Below are 19133 nucleotides of genomic sequence, written 5' to 3' on the forward strand. Positions count from 1 at the left end.
TATATACTGTAATTACTGAAGCCTGAAAATATTAAAGCATAGAAATGCACAGAGTATGCTTCTAAAAATAATGAAATCCCTGATGCATGAATGCACACACACAGAAAAAAACCTACACAGTGTAAAGTGACTTGTAAGTCAGCAAAATAATTACAGATGTGGAGGGCCTTTGCTTGTCTTTCATTTGCATATTGGTGGGCAGCAAATTGCTAATTGACCATTAGATTGTTGGAGACGTTAAAATAGGGATTAGGGGCACACATACCACATCATTTGCTTGTCTCCGTGAATGCCAGCATCACATTTCTGTGCTGGAGCAGGCAGAGGGCATTCCAGTCTCCTGACTGCGCTCCTTCTCCAGAATGGGGCTGGCGGGGGCACTAAGCCCACTCACTTGTTCTCGAAGAAAGGCTCCTGAACAGTACACCAAGTGTCCCAGGCTATCTCGGGAACTCGTTCTGATGGATTAGTCAGTCTTTGTCACTAACACAGGAGAGTTGAGTGTGTTGTGTCTCCCCTTGTCTTTAGTTGTTTCTCTATTGAGAAGTCACCCAGCACCTGGGTCAGGATGGACCAGCCTTGTGTGTGAATTGCACCAAGAATATGAGCCCATTGTTCCTTCGTGAACAGCTCTCACTCTGCTCTGGCTACAGCGCTTGGGTTGTAATGTACGCAAAGCATGCAGACACCTAGGACACCCACATCTATGACCTGATCCAGGCAATTAAAACAACAGATTAAGATATAGGGTGAAAATGCATAGGTTTACTAAAACCAGGACAAAGGCGGGTGTTAGTTTTAACTTGAATTTAAAACCAAACCAGTGTTTTAAGAAACAAGTAAGACAAACACCTAATTGGTGCTTCCGTTTTAATTAATGGAAACTTTATAATTCCTACAAATAATTGCACTGACACAAAACTAGAAGGTAACAACATCTAAACTGATTAGAAACTCATACAATGTGATATAATGTTACAGGAGATGAGTCCCTCGATCCTCTCATTACATGGTTCATAAATAAGGGTTGCTGGACCACAGTACCTGAATTTGCTTTCTGAAATTTCCATTTTCCAGAACAAGATTTCAGCAGTTCAGCAGGAAAGCATTCAGTGTTCTTTCATTGCCTTACTTAAAAAAAAAAGAAAAGAAAAGTAAGCGTATACTCCCATAGAGTCCTTCAAGACACAATTTACAATTTAGAAAAGCCCAGACTTCCTCTTTCTACATCCTCTGTTAGAATGGAACTATTATGTTGTTTGTTTCTCCCATTGTATCACCTCAGACAGGTTTCGTAACCTCACTGAGCCTTGGTTCCCACCCTTGTCACGTGGGGATAATAGAAATTTGTCTCTCAAGGTCATTGTGAAGACTAAAGATGATGTATCGGGAAGTACCCAGCTCACTGCCTAATTCAAAGCAGCCTCTCAATACTTGAGTCTACTGCATATCGCTGGTGGAAGGGTGATTATTTCGCAGCATGTTTTTTCTTCCTGCTCTATGAAATAGTTTTCCCCATGGATATTCACCCTACCCTCGAGGGTCACATAGGCATGAAAACAGTGGACTTGGCTCCTGCTGTGTTCTCAAGGGTAGGTATTCCTGATCTGACCTGGAGACTGGGCCTGGGGGTGAGGGCTAGGGGCTGAGGAGAGCATGCTGACATCAGCAGCGAGGACAGCGCCACAGACCTGCTCTTGTGGATGTTCTTCTTTGGTCCCAGACTTGAGCCCTTGCTCTAACTCTCTATCCAAACACTGGTTTATGTCACTCTATTTTAGAATACTAAGCACATCATCTGTCTTCAGAATCAGTCCTCAAAATAATCATCCATTGAGAAATGTTTGGAATTAACCCTAATAGCAGATGCTCAAGCTTCATGTCTCCAAAATAGGGTGGCATAAGCCAGCCTTCAAATAGAGATTTAGAGCTGTGTCACTATTTACCACTAAGTTGCCCCTCTGCAATCGTCACATGAGTGTCCTCATGCTCACCATGATGCCCAGGGCCTCCCCTTCACCTCTGTAGCAACCAGATTTACATTTTACCTGGACTAGAAAGTCCCTGAGGTTGGTAATCAGATAAATTGTAATTCAAACCCTATATTGTTACTTACTGTTACTTTGGGCAAATTATTTTCTTTCACTGATGCTTAGTTTTGTTGTCTGTAAAATGAAGCTAATAATGTTATTGAAAAGGAACTTGAAGATTAAATGAGATTATATAGGTAAAATGATCACCCCAGTGCCTGGTTTTCGTGGTAACTTTAATAAGAAGCTATCGTCACCATCATCATCATCATCATCTTTTCATCAAAAATATTTTTGTTCAAGTCAACCCAAAGTGTTGGTAAAGATGTGCAACTACCCAAAATTTCATGCACTACTGCAAACCACTTTGGAAAACTGTTTGAAAATATCTACTAAAGCGAAACATATCCATACCCAATCTATGACCCAGAAAGTTCACTCCATGTGCCCAACAGCAATGTGAACATGTGCTCACCAGAAGATTTGCACTAGGATTTTCATTGCAACATTGCAGCTGCATCTTAAGTATCAACACTAAAATGGGTATATTACCTTATTTGGTCCTCCTTTTACTAAATACTACATAAAAATGAAAACATGAATTATTTGCTACATGCAACAATGCAATAACATGGGTGGATCTCACAGATGTAATTCTAAGGTCGAGAAGCCAGGTACAAAAGAATGCATGTTGTGTGATTCTATTTATATGAAGTTCAAGAACATAGAAAAGGTAATCTATGGTGTGGGAGACTGGGGCCATGGTAATCTTCACAAGGGCTTATGGCTGAAGTGGACACAAGGCAGGTTTTAGAAAGCTAAGTCTATTCTGTTCCTTGGTCTGTATTCTAATTTTGTGAATGTCGTGGGTTAAAATTGTTTCCCCAATAACAGATATGCTGAAGCCAAGACCTCAGAATGTGACCTTGGTTGGAAATAGGGTCATTCCAGAGGTAATCGAGTTAAAATGAGGTCATTAGGGCAAGCTCTAATCCAATACAACTAGTTTTCTTACAAAAAGGGAGAATTTGGATGCAGAAACATACACACAGGGAGAATTCATGTGAACATGAAGGCAGAGATTAGGACAAAATATCTGTTAGTGAAGGAACACATCGTATGACCAGCAAACCACCAGAAACTGAGGGAAAGTTGTTGAACAGACTCTCCCTCACAGCCTCCAGAAGGAACCAATCCTGCTAACGTTTTGATCTCAGATGTCTTGTTTCCAGAACTGGGACACACTAGATTTCTTTTGGGTAAGCCACCCAGTTCATGGTACTTCGTTATGGTAATCCTAGCAAACTAATACCAGGAAAACATCTCTTTTCTGAGAAGTTTCTAGGCTATGAACTTACCATCAAGGCACCTTTCTTGTATGTAAGATACATGCCCCAAATAATATGAAAGTAACATGTGGATGAGGACATAATTGCATTTTGAAAGAGCGAAGTACTTCATTAAGATTTAAAAAGTCTGTTGAAGTAAGAAGGGAAATACTTGATTACATAAAATGTTAAATTCTGTCAAATAATGTCTAACAACTGAAATTAACAAACAAACAAACACCTAACATGTTGGGGGATATATTTACAGCCATTATGACAACAAAAGATTTGTATTCCTGATAAAGAACTCTTGTATATGCATTTTAAAGAACTAAAATTATATAGGAAAAAAATAGATGAAGGATATAAACAGATTACACAGGAGAAGAAATAAAAATATTTTTTAAAGATTTTATTTATTTATTTTAGAGAGAAAAAGACCGTGGGAAGAGGGAAAGGAGCAGAAGGGGAGGAAGAGGGAAAGGGAGAAAATCTAAAGCAGATTCTGCACTGTGTGTGGAGCCCGACACAGGGCTTGATCCCACAACCCTGAGATCATGACCTGAGCCAAAACCAAGAGTCAGACGCCTAACTGACTGAGCCACCCAGGCAGCACAGAAATAAAAATATTAATAAATGAAAAATGTTTAATAGAACCAGAATTCTAAGAAATGTCAATTAAAACAAGATAGCATCTTTTGCTTATCAAATTGGCACTTTTTATTTTTAAAAAATACTATCCAGCATTGATGAATCTTCTGTGAGCCTGACATTCTCATCTACTGGTGATAAGACTAATAGTAACAAACATACAAATGCTTGGAGTATGTCGGGCACTATGCTAAATACTCAACTTATGTATGCAAATGTATCCGTAGTCTGATGCCTTATTTTACTCTTAACAGAAATCCCATGAGATAAACATTATTTTTCTTATTTCCAGACAGGGAAACCATGACTCAGGAAAATGAACTTGTCCAGTGTTATTCAACTAGTAAATGGTAAAGGTAGGACTTGAAGCCCAGACTTCTCCAGTGCCAGATACTGGAATTTACTGCCTCTGAGAGGGTAAACTTGTTGTGCCCTTTCCTTGAAAACAACTTGACAATATGTATCAATGCCTAAAAAGATTCATAAACTTTGACCTACTAACTAAATTTGTAGGAATCTGTTCTTATGCTATAAGCAGAAATGTCAACAGAGACTTAACTACAAGGATATTCATTGTTGTATCACTTATACCAGGGGAATAAATAGAGAAAACCTATGTGTCCACAGTAGAAGAACACTTAAATAATTTAAGGTACATCTATTCAAAACGTGGAATAAATTATAGCTCTAAAAATATGTTTCTGGAAAAAATTTAGAAAGACATATGCATAAAGCTATTCATTGCAGCACTATTTATAATAGTAAAAGACTAGAAACCTCCACAATATTCCTCTGTAGGGGACTGGTTGCATAAACTGTATACCTCTATATAATGGTGGCCATTAGCCTTAAAAACAAATGACAGTTATCTCCAAATACTGTTTTGGAGGGAATTCAGGTGGCATTAGTAAATAAAACAAGAAATGTGAAGAATCTTGTGCATAACATATGAGTGTTTATCTTAGAATGGGGGTATGTATTTGTTATTTATGTTTTAAAAATGGAAGAATAAATAATAAACCAAAACCAAGGTTCCTTATAGGGGAGAGAAGGGTAGAGGGAGGAGAAGGCAGAAATGAAGCTAGACTTCTCTGAATATGCTTTGTTCTGTAGTTTGTCTTTGAAACCTTGAAATTACTCCATACAATTATGAAACAAAAATAGAAAAGAAATCCTGAAAAGTTAAAAGCAAGCTACAACAAATCAACAGTTTTTCAAGTTGGTGGTTGATGCACACAGAAAGGACAATTTTAGGTGACTTTGGTGCATGATAATATGACTGTAAATCTTTAGTAAAATATACACTAAGAACAAAAGTAAGTTAAAAGTTTAACTACTTTTAGTAATCGTATTGTTAACAATAGTGTTTATAGTGGCTTAAAAATATCCTGATCCCCCTTCCCATGAATGTGAGACAGAATTAGTGACTTGCTTCCAATGCAAAGTGTGGAAATGATGCTGTGGGACTTCTGAAGCTAGATCATCAAAGGAATTGTGGTTTCTCCATTGTTCTTGTGGATCCCTAGCTCTGGGGCCAGCCTTCATTCCATGAAGACATTCCAAGAGCCCTTTGGAAAGACCCGTACAGAAAGGCACTAATGTCTCTTACCAGGAGCCAGTACCAACTTGCCAACCATGAAAATGAGACCCCGTGGAAGAGGATCCCTCAGCCTGGACCATGTCTTCAGCTGACTGCAGCCCTGGACACACTCTTTACTGCAATCCATGGCAAAAATCCCCACCAGAACTACCCAGCTGAGTTGCTCTCAGATTCCTGACCTACAGAAACTGTGGCTTAATCCATGTTTCATGTTGCTTTAAGCCACTAAGTTTTGGGATAATTTGTTATGCAGCAATAGATAACTACAGAATTTGTGCTAGGAGTAGCTTGGTGCCATAACAAAACCCTAAAATTTAGGAGTCACTTTGGAATTGGGCATTGGACAGAAGCTGAAAGTATTCATGAAACCCTAAAGGCCTTGAAAGGACTCTTAGTAGAAGCCCAAGGTCAAGAAGGGCTTATTTTGGAAGAGTTTGTGAGTGTGGTCTGTCTGGGCCACAACAAGAATCGTAGGAGATCCATGGAATTTGTAAGAGAAGTAAATTGGCAGAAATGCCATAAGCTTGGATTGAAAGGGGGCAGAATCAGTATAAAATGATAAGAGGCCTTTGGACCCTGACGCTTCTACAGGCAGGAAGCAAGCTGAGAAAACTCTTCTGCAAAAGACCTGGGCTACCTTTCTCAACAAAGAGAGGGTGACCTGGAGAGTGGAATGAAGAGCATAGAGGCTGGGGCTGAGAGTTGAGACTCATTTTCAGGCCTTGAGTCCTAGTCAAGAAACTTCTCACATTTGCCCTGATGGATTTTGCTAGGGGTCAGAGTCTCCTATGTGTCTCCTGTTTTCCTCTATTTTGAAAGTGTGTGTGTGTGTGGGGGGGGGGTCCATAGTAGTTTTCCTATTCTTGTCCCACCATTGTATGTATTGTATGTTAAGTGTGTGTATGTATGATAAGTGGCAAACAACTTTTCCTTTTAGATCATAGGTGTTCGGGCTTTGAGAAACCATACTCAAGGAGCTGTATTCTAGGAATCCTGAGAACTCTCCTCCACACCGAGACCTGATTTAATTAACAAGATCCTGGACTTCAAGCTGATGCTGTATAAGAATGAATTTCAGGGAGTCTTTGGAAAAGTAAGTGTATTTTACATTTGCAATGTAAATCAGTAAGCCAGAGAATAGAAAGAAATATGCCCGCATGTTCTTTGACATTGCCCTTTCAATGGATGGAGATTAATTGTCCTCCCCTTGAATATGAGCAGACATGGTGGTTCATTTATAATAACAGAATGTGATAGACAAGACAATGTGTGAATTTTGAGGCTAGATCATCAAAGCCATTGCCATCTTGAATACTCACTTTGGACGAAGCCAGAAGTCATGCTGTGAGGACCCTCCAATAGCCCCCTGAGAGAGCAACAGAAGTCTTCTGCCAATGTCCAGTCTTCTGGTAGCCATGTAAGTAGGCCCCCTTGGAAACAGATCTCCCAGCCTCAGTCATGCCTTCAGATGATGGCAGCCCCGGCTAACATTTTGTCTGCAATCTCATGAGTGGGTCCGACCCAGAACCATGCAGCCAAGCTGCTTCTGATTTGCTGCTTCATAGACATTGTGACATCGTTAGTGTGTATTGTGGCTTTGCACTGTTAAGTGTTGGGGTAATTTGATGTGTGCATATTGTTGATGAAGCAAATGGGTAATTATGTTGGTGTTGTTGGGGTAAGAGACAGGAACCATGGGTTTGAGATTGATGAGGTTAAAAAAAATACTGTGGTCTTGAATTCAAATGGCAGTAATTACAATGGCGTATTTTATATTAAGGAGCAGACAGAAGAGAAGGAGGAAGAGAAGGAGGAAAAGGAGATCAAAAGCAAAGTTTCTTAATTCTGTCCACAGAAAAGACTGAAAAAATGAGTACCTTAAAACCCAGATCGCAGCTTCCACATAAATTTTCCCACTTAAAAATAAACTAGATCTTTTTGAAGAAATGTCTAGTCCCAGATCTGGAGCAGAAAATGTTTAAGATAAGCCTGGAACATCTCATCACACCAGAAAGTAAGGATGCAATGAAAAAAAATACTAGAAAAAAATGCTAGAGTCTTCTCAAGGATTCAGAAAATAACGCAGGGGCACCTGGGTGGCTCATTGGTTAAGCGTCTGCCTTTGGCTCAGGTCATGATCCCAGGGTCCTGGGATTGAGCCCCACATCAGGCTCCCTGCTTGGCAGGAAGCCTGCTTCTCCCTCTCCCACTCCCCTTGCTTGTGTACCCTCTCCCGCTGTCTCTCTCTGTCAAATAAATAAATAAAATCTTAAGAAAAAAAAAAAGACAAAAAAGAAAACAATGCAAAGAGGCCCCTACTAGCTGAAGATAGGACAATTGAAGCATGATTAAGAATAATAACTGTAATGGATTAAAACACATGAAATATGTTTAAATCCATGCATTCATAATGATACTAGAAAAACTAATTAGTTCCCTTTGGATCATACTTGGCACTTAATTCATTATTTTGATTACCAGTGCATAAAAGGAATAAATTAGGCATTTATCCTGCCTTTCTTCTATGAACGATACCTTAATATAATTAGATAGCCAATGAGGAGAAGTTTCTCTTTGTAGAAGTACTCCAGTTCACAAAAGAAGAAATAATGGTAAAATGAGAATGTATTTTTTTGAAATTCCTAATGACATAATGGATCTGGGCAGCGAGTATCACTGCTGACATCACAGAAAGACAGCCAGGTCCTGTGTGGCACCTGGGAGGTCTACAGCTCTGCCTGCAGAGCCTTCTGGCCAAAGTAACAAATGTGCATCTGATCGAACTTCTAGATTTAGCTACCAATTATTAGGGAATATAGGGGACAGAGGAACAGGATAAATGACAACATGGGGACCTGGCTAGCAAAATACAGGTTGTAGGAAAAATGACCAGGTTTTTTAACAAATAATACATTGCAAAGACAGAGAGAGAGAGAGAGAGGAGAAAAAGAGAAAGAGAAAGAGAGAAATCAGGTCTCAATTAATTTTTGTAACATGCAAAAATGCCCAATGTATATTGAATTAGGAAAATCAGGATATAGAATTGTACTTATAAAATAAATCCATCATATTTTTTAAAGAAACATACAATACGAAAGAAAAAAATGTAAAATATAGTAACAGTGTCTGTGGACAACAGGATTGTTGGTGATATTTCAATATGGTTCTATATTTGCTCAATCTGTTTTAAGATACAAATACTATTTTACAAATACTACATTATCTCTCCTTTGGAAGAGGACAAATAGATAAATTAGTAAAAATATGTCTATAGTCAGGAAAAAGTGCATATCATTATGAAGTGCTTGTTTTTTCACAAGGTGGTCTTGTGATTATGTCCATTGAGATTCTGTTTTCTACAAGTACGTGCACGAATCCCATTGGATTGTCATATGTTGGTGGGTCCTGTCTCCTTAGTTTCAGGCGTATATTTTACTAAGGATCCTATGGAAAAGACCCGAATCCAAAGGAATGAATCAGCCCTTCAAACTTTGAGATAGGTCTCCTAGAACATCTGAGAAGTTCAGTTAGCCCTCATAGAAACTGTTCAGGAAGGTCAGCATCTAAATATGAAGCCTGACTTTTGGTGGATGACAAAGAGGAAAAGGAAACAAACAGCTTCAACACAGCTCAGGTTGGGTACAGATGGTCCAAAAGCAACAAGTTTATTCTGTAATGTTGCCAAGGCAACAGCAGCTGCTTCTGTCGTGGCGGAGGGTGGGGGAGGAGGGAAAACCATAGAAATGAAGAAGCAGGATGATTCCGTAAATCTTTCCTAGCAAAAGGAAAGAATGCTATAAAATATTGACTATTTTCTAGGTGAACATACTTCCATAACAGGTGAAGTGTCATCAGTGAAAGGCAAATGGTGTTTTTCATATTATAATCTCCCTAGGCCCAGACAGGAGTCCAGTGTCTGTTGTCATATTGTCATTTTCCCTTCCATGGCTCCCAACAGCGGTCGACAGGGCTTTCTTACAGCTCTATCCCCTTGAGTGTGAAAACACATTGACGTTTTCTTGTGACAGTTACTACGGCGTCTATTCAAGAGGCTGAAAGATGCTTATTATGTTTTTACTGTGTCTGGACTTAAGAGGGAAGAAGAGAGAAAAGGAATAGCATCAGTCTTCCTCCTCCTCTTCTCCTCCCCTTGGCTCCTGCCTCCAGTTCTTTTTAGTTGCAAAGGGAGAGGATGAAAGAAGGAGAATGTGGCAGTAAGCAGAGAGAGAGAACAGCAGGTCTGGGGAATGTGCTAGAGATATTTTCAGCCAACGGGTCGTGCAGCCAACCGGCTACCTGGCCAGAAGGCGGCCCCCATAGGGACGCTGGGAGCCCTGAGTCAGGAGCCCAGCTTGGCACGTAAGGAGCCTCTGAGAGGGATCGGAGCCGGACAGGAAGACAGAAGTTTGGAAACAATCAAGGGGTGACGTTGAGCATCTCAGTCATTCCCCAAGTGGAGAAACTGATCTCTCTGACCCACCGGCTCAGGGAAAGTCTCTCTATCCCACCCAAACCACACTTTGTGTGTTCAGAACCTCAAACAGTCTTTGGGTGGTTTTCACATGCTCAGAAGTAAAGAGAATTTAGAGCCCAGCTCATGCCCAGTGGGGACTGAATCTTTTTTGAAATGCCAAACCACTCATATAACAAGGCCGTGTGGCTTAGATAGGTCAAAGCCTGAACTTGGAAGTCAGGCAAGTCAGGCAAACCTGGATCAGGACCCAGGCCTACCACCCAGAGCCGCTCAAACCCTTTAGTGAGAGTCACATGTACAGGGTTAGCGGCAGGCAGCTCAGCCTCCCTGGGCCTTAGCTTCCTCTTCTGTCCATGTGCGTTCCTAGGCCATCCTCCTAGTGTTGGGTTGTGAATTTGGCGCAGCACCTGGGACATTACTATTATTATCATTGTCATTTCAACTTGTCATAGGAAAGTGGGAAGGCATGGAGTTCCCCTGTGCTTGCTTCTTGGATTTGGAAGTGATACCAGATAAGGTAAAAATCTGACCAGAAAGCTCTGTCACAAGTTGATGATGGGCCTATATTAGGATTCTCCAAAGAAACAGAACCAATGGGGTCTATATCTCTATTTAAAACTGTGTCTGTATCTATATCATCAGTATGTCGGTCTATGAGAGAGAATTGGAGTGGATTTATTTTAAGGAATTGGCTCACACAGCCGTGGAGGCCGGCAAGTTCAGAATCTGCAGGGCAGACGAGCAGCCTGCAGGTGCAGGAATTCGATGCTGCAGTTCAAGTCCAAAGGCAGCCTGCAGGCAGAATTTCCTCATCTTCGGGGGGGTCAGTTTTTTCCTAGTAAACCCTTCCAAACGATTGGATGATGCCTGCCTCCCTTATGGAGAGTAATTTGCTTCACTCAGGCTCTGCTGATAGAAATGTTAACTCGTTGGAAAAAAAAAAATGAACAACAACACTTTCACAGAAATGTCTAGAATAATGTTTGACCCAAATATCTGAGTATCATGGTCTAGCCAAGTCGACAGAAAAATTAGCCATTTCAGGGCCCTTAGAGCGCTGTCCAAACTTTGGTATCTCCTCACAAGTCAGTAACCATACCCCAGAGAGTCACTGACACAATGAATAGGGTCCCATTAATGGGGTTAATGTCATGGTATCTGTAGACTCTCTGGGACCAGATCTCAGTCTTTATTTGTGCTGTCCCCTTCCTTAGGAGAAGGTCAGATTGACATGACAGAAGTTGATAGCAGGAATTCTGTAAAAAAAGGCACTTTTTACCACAGATCTTGGGGCTTATATGTATTTATTCCAATGTCTTAAATGTTAAGTGAAAGAGGAGACTATTCAAAGGGAGCACTAGACTGGGGACCAGAGGTTCCGCGCTCTACCCTGCCATTTAGGCAAGTGTCCTAAACCGCGGCGAAGTGGATGAGTATTCTTACACCAAATCATGTAGTCATGGGAAGGATTTGCTACGATGATCTGTGTAAGCCACCCAGATATCAACTGCTTGAATCTGGAAAGAGGGTTGGAGGCTGCACCTTGCTGGGTAATCTAACTTTTTCAGAAGAGCTGTGCTGTATAAACAGAAAACATTGCTGCTTTTAAAACAGAAAGGAAGGAAAGAGAGATCCGAGCCACATAACTCTGAGGCTGACGCCTTGCTCTTTTCTTCTCTTTCTTTCTCTGGAGCAAAATTCCACTATGTCTTGACAGCGTCTCTCAGTTACTCCTCCGGTTTATGGCTGCCTGCCCGTCTTTCTTTGTTTGGTGCACATGACTGGTACAGAGCCCTTTCTGTAAGCTGTGGGGAGAAAAGGAGTGTGTCCTGGTTGGGAGTCCAAGGGCAAAGATGACACCCAGGATTTTCAAAGGTGCCTTTTATGGGTCTAGGGAAAGAGGCTCTCTTAGACGCTGTTGCTAACAGTGTAAATCAGTACGATATCCTGGAGTACGGCTTGGAAATGCATAGTAACGTCTCAAAAGCGTGTGTGTACCTAGCAATTCCACTGTAAGGAGTTTATGCTAAGAAAGTAACAGATAAGTATGCAAAATGTATGTACAAAGATACTCATGATGGTCTTTTGATAGCAAAAAGCTGCAAGGAAACTTAATGTCCCATGGTATGCAGGACTGAATTACAGTTCATCTTGAGAATAGAATTATTGAACCATTAAAGATAATAAAATGATGATGTGCTTGTATGTGTGTGCATAACTGTCTAAAGATACCCAGGACATGTTAAGAAACAAGTAGATCACTAAATATTAAATATAGCATTAATTCCAATAAAAAATAAACACACACAAACATATGAAAAAGTTTTGGTGGATGTCTTAGTGCGTTTGCACTGCTCTCATAGAATACCACAGACAACAGGTCTGTATTTCTCCCAGCTCTGAAGGCTGGCAAGTCCAAGACCAAGGCATGAGCACATCCAGGGTCTAGTAAGGATCCACCCTCTGATTCACAGACGGTAACTTTTTCCCTCTGTCCTCATTCGGAGGAAGGGAAGAGAGAGCTCTCTGGGGTCTCTTTTATAAGGGCACTAATTCCATTCAAACGGGTTCCAGCCTCATGGCCTTATCATTTCCCAAAGGCCCCACCTCCTAATCACACTGGAGGTTAGGATTTCAACATACGAATTTGCATGGGGGATAGAGGGGACACAAACATTCAATCTATAGCGATGAATATACACCAAAATATTTACAGTGATTTTCACTGGGCAGGAGAATTTTGGTTGACTGTTTTTATTTCTTTTTATTTATCTGTGTTTTCTATTTTTCTACATTGAACATGTGATTACTTGTATACCTGAAAAAATCAGGGGGGAAATGCCTTCCTCAGATATTATTTACTTCTCTGCAGCCTGCCCACTCTTGATTAGAAGGGGGAGTTCCATGTATTCTTGAGAACCATCAGGACATCTGGGAAGGAAAATTGTTCTTGGCGTTATTTCTGTTATTTCTCAACTTCCACTGGCATTTTGACATCCGTGTTGATGGTAACCCCTCAGATCGATTTTCTTTCTTCTGTAAAAAAGAAACTCTTAGCAGACGCTAACACCAGACAGCTCTTTCTAAAGAGTCTAGATCATAAGCCATTACAAGGTAAAGCAGCCATGTACCTGGTACCCATAAAGAGGCCTTGGAACCTATATTATCATAAAGATGGTAATTCTTTAAGGTTTGCTGACATGAATTCATCAAGAAGGTTCTGGGGTTAATGCAAAAACCTGAAGTCAGGAATATAAACAAAGGTAACATGAGAAACCTTGACAGGTGGGTGTGCATTTCTGTAAGGAGGGTTGATATTTTTCTTCCTTTTGGTGGATCACGAGATCTGATATTTTTAGTGTATGTAACGGCAGGGCTTGAAATGATGCTATTTCTTGATAACACTAGGACATTTCGCCCTTAGTGCCAATAGTGTAGGTAACCTAGAAAACACTTTGCAGGTTGGACAATGCAGGAATGTCAGCACGGAATCATGTTACCCTGTCCTTCTTTTGGGTTGTTGGCCTGTAATTAGAGATTTTGTCTCCTGACTGCACAAATATTAAGAGCACTTGAAGTAGTCTCAGGCTTCTAAATCCTGAAACACAAAGCAGAAGGCCCAAAGTCACTCTGTTTCTTTAAAAGGGAGCAACTAGTGAGTCCAGATGAGGGGACAGGGGGGTTGTAGGTAGGAAGGCCAACATGGTGCCCATATATCTGCAATGTCAGACTGGCTTCTGCTTTCTGAAGGGCCTCTTTCCTGTTCCTACTCTCCTGCAACAATGGAGATGGTAGATTCTTCTCTTGCCATGTCTCTACCACCTCAGAGCACCTACCAGCCTTCACTGCATCTCTCTCAAGACATTCCCGTTATCCTGCTTTGTGCTGTAGTAACATACGAATACTTCTTAGACTCTATTAGGTTGCAAGCTCCCTGAGGGCCCTGACAGTTTCTCGGTTGGCTTGGCATTGATGATGTACAGTACCTAGCAGATTCAGTAAAAAAAAAATTCAGTAAAAAAAAAAAAAAATTCATTGAATGAACAAATGAATGAATGGATGAATAAACTATAGGCACTCAAAATTTGCTCATTTCCACTGGCAGAGAGAACAAGAAGTTGGAGCTCTTGAAAAAAAAAGTGGATTTTCAATCTCCTGATGGTTTAATGGTGTGTGATTCTCCCTTCTCAAGGAAGGGTTGGCTCTGATAACCCTGATGTCACTGTTTTGATGCTTTTGTACACTTCCTCTCCCAGTAGAAAAGGTAAATTTAGCAATGAATCCAATGGACTCATTATTTAAGGACCTGTTCTCCATCTGGGACTCTGCCTAGTCAGTTTCTCTGCCCACTGCACCCCCCTCCACTGTTGACAAGCTGTCTGATGGTGGAACAGGCTTAGTCTTTCCACCTACAACCTATTGAATGGATTCATAAAATCAGCCCATAGTATTTGTTATTCAACTGCTCAACACTGAGAGGTATAATACTCATAGAATCACAAAGTGTTTGTTCATAGATGACAAGATGTAGCATAGATAATTTAATCCATTCCTTTTACAGAAGATGTACCAAGCCATCCCAAGGCACTGTCATCATCATCATTACCTCCTCCTCCCCTTTCCCCTGCTCCTTCTCCTGCAAACATCAGCCACAACCTTTATCAAAGGCCCTGTGTACAGAGTATTATGCTAAGTGTGTAAAATAAATGCAGGAAAGTGTTAGATCAATATATGCCTGTCCAAAGAACTGTTTTCACGGTTTAGTTTTACACTGTGGACTGAAACAGAGACTACATCTTCCCTTTCTAACGATCGCCTGGTACTTTGTCACTACTTTGAAGGACATGCTCATAACATTAATAGAATGTACAACAATTTGCTGGCCCCATGCCTCTTTCTCTCTCGTAGGCTCCAAAGGAGCATGGGCACAGGCGAGCTCCGGGCGTTTCTACTGAAGGGGCCATGGTCTCCCTGATGGCAGCTCCTGGGAGAGGGAGGCTGGCCCTGTAATTTGGTAGCGCCCCCTCCTTGAGCTCCCCTGAGACGTGCGAGCGACACATTTCATCACACACACGGACTAGCCAGGCCTTCCCAACTCATGGGCGGCCTGTAGATCTTTCTGTAGTGAAGGAACTCCACTCTCCCTTACCTCAGATTTAAATGGAGCCTCAGACAGGCCCCAAATCGTTGGGCCAAATCTGCCAGGAATCATAAAGGAAAAACAGTTTTCTGGCAGTGAGTTGCATATGGCAATGAATTCATACACGTTGTGTAGCTCCTCATTTCCTTCCATTATGTTAATTCTTCTAACTCAATAACCTAACTCCAACCCCCTGCCACACACACACACACACACACACACACATTTTTTTTTTTTATACCAGGGGAAGAAGCTGATTGATGCTGAAGTCAGAATCCATCCAATTTTGTGATGGTCTAAGTATTCCAGGCAATCGGCCCGCAGCTGCCAGCGGCTGTCTTCAGCCCACGCTACACCAGCCACGTGTTCGGCAGGCTCATTTAGAGCTGCAAGGAGCTCGGTGGCGTGTGCTAGGTGTGCCTTTAGGGGCTGGTGTGCAGCTGCATGTCCTGGACAAGTGCCAAGGTCAGGAAAACCATAGAGGGTTGGCCTAATATTTCCTCTTTGATCTGGATCAGCCTGCTTTGGTGCCATTGGGGAGGGGCTGCTCCAGCCTGTTGGCATCACTCCCTCACACGGTCTGTGCTGACTCAATGCTTATTTATTATTCAATTATTCGAGTTATTGGCTGTGCTCATGGCTTATTATCCTCTGGATGCGTTTACAAGTAGGATAGGAAAAGCCCACAGCAGCTTAATTTCTGTTATCATCAAGAGATGTGTATTTACTGTGAATCATTGTCTTTGTTTCATAAAGCTTCTCAAACCTTGATTTTCCTTTTAGGGGCTACCTAAAATGTATATATGAGTCTTTTATATAAAGTAGATTAGAAGCAGGAATTACTGACCAAGAGTTAAGAGTTCTTGGTTAAGAACCAAGATACCTGTTATTAGAGGGAGGGCCCTGTGGACTGAAACCTGCAGGGTGATACCTGGCTCTTGATTGTGTCAACATTTGCTTAACGGATGGCTTTTCCATTCCTTTCTGGTCTTTCTCAAAAGCTTGTTCTCTCTGTCTCCAATTTGTGGACAAACACATGTGCACACAAGCAGATGCACACACACACACACACACACACACACACAACTGCAACATTGCAACCTTCTGTCCACAACACAAACAAAGAAGCATTAATAGTTTTCTGGGGGTGAAAGGAGGCACATTTCAGGTCATCTCAGCAGGATTCCCTCACGGATTCTTTCAGATGACAGAAGGTTCCTGATTTCCTTCTTTGCCATATACTTGATGCAAAAGGAAGGCTCTGGACCTATGGACCAGCTGCACCCGGGGATGGTCTTCTCTGCACGTAAAAGGATAGAGGGTTCACACACTGCCAATAATGTTGCAGAACATTCCTCCTTCCTACTTAGGAAGAGAAGTGCTGGGATGAAAAGGATCTGGGAACCTAAGTTTTATTGTTCTGGCTATAGATTTTCAGTGATTGTCAAGAAAAGAGGAACGTGAGGGTTCTGTCATTTCTTCTCTCTTATTTTCTCTCTTTCCTGCCCTTGTCTTACCACAAACTACCCCTGTGATTAGGCAGGACTCTGGCTTCCCCGACTTCACTGCAGAGACCATCTGAAGCCCAGATGATTTCCTTGCCTCCTGGCAGCTCACATCGAAAATTCTGATCCTATCTACCAGCCAGGTATTTGTCAGAAGCTCTGCCCTGCCTTCTTGTGATTCAGGGCGGGGACAGGACAGCAGTTAACTCTGACTTCTCCCAGAGTAACACCTGGATGCTCCATCCACTTACCTTTTCAAGGCTTGAACAGAATGTCCCAGAGTACTCATGTGCAGCCAGAGCCTACCCAACCCTGGTCAGTCCCTGGAGAAGGGCCTGGGTGGAAGGCATCAGAAATAGCCCATACGGGGTTTTGCTAGATGGGCTGGGGGCCTCGGAGGCAGCATCCCATTGGCTCCCACTCTAGTCTGGGTTCTAGAGCCTGTGAGGGAGTCACCATTTACTGAACTTAGGGGTCTACAGGAAAGCCAGAGGGCAGATCCCTTTCAGGGGTCCTGAAGAGCATCCAAGCAGGTTCTTGGTCTCTTAGAGCAAATGCAAAATTCACATGGATCTGAGCTGTGGGAGTTGGCTCTGCCCAGGGTCATGCTCCATCTTAAAAGCGACGGTAACACTGAAGCACTGGAGAGGAACATTCTGAGTAACTTGGACACTAAAGGAGTGTTCGCTGGTTGTCTATTGATTGTTCCTGCTGCTGCTCTGTTATCTGGCCAGCGAGCAGCTCTCTCATCCACAAGCTGCTCCCTCCACATAATTTGCCAACCGCAACAGGACAAAATGCTCTTCCACGGGATGCCCCGTTATGTTCCATTTTCATCGCAGCGTTCCTATCCTTCAGATGCACCTGCTGCAATTCTCACTCCCTGCTGCATCAATAAGTAGTTTCCATTGTCTATTTCTTGATGATACACTTTGGTTTGTTTCCTGGAAACACTGTTATTGCACCCCAGAGATGCAGCCCCCAAACTGTTGCATTCCGCCGTCTTCTACCTGGGCAGTTGGAATCAGGTGACAAGGGTGCCTGATTCCACAGCGCCATAACCAGCAATCTCTTCCCCGGACAGGGTTCCCAGAGGAAACACTCTGCTGTTGACATGCAGATGGCTGATCAAAAGGGGTAAACCCCTTCCAAGAACAAGCTCTGTCTTTGCCACGTTGGGCTTTGCCAAAATATTTTCTAATAGCCTTTCTCATCTAGGCAAAGGGGAATGTTGGTATTCATCATCGGTCCAAGGCAGTGTTCTTAAATTATGGGTCGTGATCCACTAGGGGCTTCTGAAATCAGTTTAGTAGGTTACAACTGCATTAAAAAATAGAATTGAACCAAATAGAATAGAACAGACACGGGTACAGCTCATGTAATAAAGGTTGGTTTCTTTGTGAAATTTTCGTTTTACACACACGTAGATATGTAAATGTGTGTACTGGTGTGGGGCATAAATGTATTTCTGTTTATTTTTTGAAACTTTATTGTAATTGTAAATACTATTAAACTCCCAGCAGCATACCCTGAATTTCCACCACAATGGTTGGGAACTAGGACAGAGCTGAGACCTTAGAACCCTGCCGTCTGACCCTCCTCACTTCAGTCCCTCCTCCCCCTAGATGCAGCCGGTATCCTGACTTGTATGATAATCATCCGCTGGCTTTGGTTAGAATTTTACCACCCACGCATCCACCAGGAAAACCAGAGTGTAGTTCGGTCTGCCTTTGAGCTCTTCCTAACAGTCTCCTGAGACTGGCTTCTTCCCCTCAAGGCTGTGTTCCTGAGATTTTGTCCCGCTGGTGCATGCATTTCGCTGGTTCGTAGCTTACTTCCTGTGATTGGGCCACAATGTGTGCACCACGGGCGGGAGGGGGGGGGTGATGGGGACTGGGGATGGTTCCAGATTGGGTGTTTACAAACAGTGCCGCTAGGAAGCTTCTCCCTCATTTCCCTGGCACGCCTGCCGAGGAGTTTCTCTGGCACACAGGAGAGGGATGTTGGGTTTGTGATTCCTCCGTGTTCTACATGATGGGGTGGGGTGGAGGTCAGTGTTTGCACCGTCCTGGTCCTCCCCTCCCCCACCAGGCTGCACGTGGTTCTGTTCAGATGGATTTCTGACTGTGGATTGTGACCCATAGAGTTGGAAAACATGGCTAAAGACCCTAAGGTGAGAATGGTCCTTTTATAAAACTAAGAATTTTCTCATTGCCCTGTGTGTGTGTTTGTGTGTGTGTGTGTGTGTGTGTGTAGGTGAGCCTGTAGGATATCGGAGCAGAAGAAAGGAGAAAGGACACTCACATTATTGAGCACTTGTTACCTGCCATGCACAGAGCACAGCACTTAACCACTTCAGATTACTTCCTCCTAAAATCTTTTTTTTTTTAAGATTTTATTTATTT

This window comes from Ursus arctos, unplaced genomic scaffold, assembly GCF_023065955.2.
Source record: "Ursus arctos isolate Adak ecotype North America unplaced genomic scaffold, UrsArc2.0 scaffold_10, whole genome shotgun sequence".
Lineage (NCBI taxonomy): Eukaryota > Metazoa > Chordata > Mammalia > Carnivora > Ursidae > Ursus > Ursus arctos.